We start from the raw sequence: 2,292 nt of genomic DNA on the forward strand, positions 1-2,292 counted from the left end.
ACTTCTACAAGGTCTTGGGGCAGAAAGGCTAATCATTTTTGTCTTCTCTCTCCTTGAAGTTTATTAGACAGTATCAGTCCAGTCTCAGAATTCTATGTACTCTGGGGGTGAAAAGGGAACCTCAGAGCTTGTGGATTCCTGACAAGAACTGCTCTCCCCTCCCCCTGGCCCGCCCCACCCCTCCTGTTCCTGGCACTCACAGCCTTCCCCTCACTATTTGCTTTGAGAGTCTCAGGCATCATCTCATCTTTTTCCTTGTGTCACAAAGTTCCTTGTGGAGATCTGAGCACAGGTGGCTCACCTGCGGAGGTCTGTCAGCATTCCTAGGTGTGGGGAGAGCACACTGGCCCAGATGGCGCAGTTGTGTCGGAGGCTTGCACAGATCCTGTGATGCTAGGGAGAGCTCTGAAGCTCTCTCATGGTCCTTCTGAGTGGCCATGAGCGAGGTAGGCCAAGGGACCAGGCATTCAGATCTCTGCATTGACCAGGCACTGGGGGTGGGATAAGCCCAGGAAGGGGTGACATGGTCAAGGAATCTCTCTGCATTCGCAGGCAGTTCCTGGGTGCTCAGTTAAGAGCTGTCAGCACCAACAACCCAGCAGCTGGGATGTGAGAGCTTTAGTCCTGGAGAGTGGGGTGGAAGGGATCTGGGCAAAGCACCTCAGCACTTACCACACCTCGTCTATTTCAGGCACCCCTCAGAGTGCAGGACTCAAGGCGCTCAGGTCTTCTTTACCCCCTAGATCTCATCTCTATTCAGCACTAACGTGTCCCTTTCTGTCCCAATCACGTACCCCTCCCCAAACTCTGAAATTCTAGACCTCTGCCTCCTTAGGTTCCTAGACTCCCACCGTGCTCTGAAATTCACAGCCCATCACCAGCACACTTCTCTAAGTTTGCAAATTCTTCTCTCATCTATCCCTTCATTTTCTTGCTCTAAGAGAAACGGAGCTCTTCCCTGAGGCCACTGCTTCCCCAGCAGACCTTCAGAGGATGCTGTTTCCTTGCACACAGCCCTATCCCCTTGGATACGGAATAGGTATCTTCTTTTCCCTCACACTTCCAGACTTTGCCCCTTCCTTCCTCCCTAATACTTCTAGCTCCAAATTTTCTATTAAGATACATTGCCATTTATTCCCTCTCCTCATTGCAGATCAGTCAGTCATTACCACTCACTCCTTGAAGACTTTAGCTCCTGGCACCTGTAACTCTTTCTAATATAAGTGCTGTCATCATTCTTGTGATATAAATGTCCACATAAAGGATGCGTTGACCACATCACTTCCCAGTTTTTTACCTTTCTTCCTAGAGTGGACCTGGATCTCACCCTTTTTCATTACATTCCCCTTGTTCGTAGTCTTGACCTTATTTTTACCCATAATTAAATTCTACCAAAAGTTCCCATTAGGCATTAGTATTTCAACATATGAATTTTAGGGGACACAGACTTTCTAGATGAAGTCAAGAGAGGTGGCTGTGGATCAGATCGTGTTGGGTCTTAGAGGTTGTTATAAAGACTTTGAATTTTTCTTTGAAAGATATGGGAAGTGAATAAAAGGGTTTATTTAACCGGAGGAGTGATATACTTCAACTTATATTTTAAATGGTTCAGTCTAGTTGTTCTGTGAATTATAGGAAGGTGAGAATGCAAGCAGAAGAGAAGTTAAGAGACTACCTACCCCTATGTGGCCCAGGAGGTTGAGTTTGAGGTGATGGGGATTGATAGAATTCTGGAAATGTTTTGAAAATAGAGTCAACAAGATTTACTTAGGGATTCGATGTGAGCTGCAGTGAGGAAAAATAAGTAAGTCAAGAATTACTCCTAAAGTTTGGCCCAAACAACTGGGTGAATTTAATTGGTATTTACTCAGATGAGGAAGAAAAGAAGGAGAAGTCATGGCTTATTTGGGGGGAGGGTAAAGTTTTGTTTTTGGAAAGCTTCAGTTAACTTTCAAGTCGAAATGTACATTAGATATGTGTCTGGGGTTCAGGATAGGACTAGATGTATAAGTTAATGATTCATTAGCGTAGAGATAGCATTTAAAGCCAGCAGGCTGAGGTCATCTTAGGAGCGGTAGGTAGAAAAGAGGTCCAAGAACCAAGCCCTGGGACATTTCAACATTTATAATTTGGCAAGAAGAGGATCCATCAAAGAGGCTGAGTCTGAGTAGCCAGTGATGAAGGATGAGAGCCAGAACGTGTTTCCCAGAAACCAAGAGAAGAAACAGTTCAAGAAGGAAGCTATGGTCAAATGTGTCAAACCCTGTTGATATATAAAAGGAAGAATAAAAA

The sequence above is a fragment of the Pteropus alecto genome, unplaced genomic scaffold (genome assembly GCF_000325575.1).
Source record: "Pteropus alecto unplaced genomic scaffold, ASM32557v1 scaffold11, whole genome shotgun sequence".
NCBI lineage: Eukaryota > Metazoa > Chordata > Mammalia > Chiroptera > Pteropodidae > Pteropus > Pteropus alecto.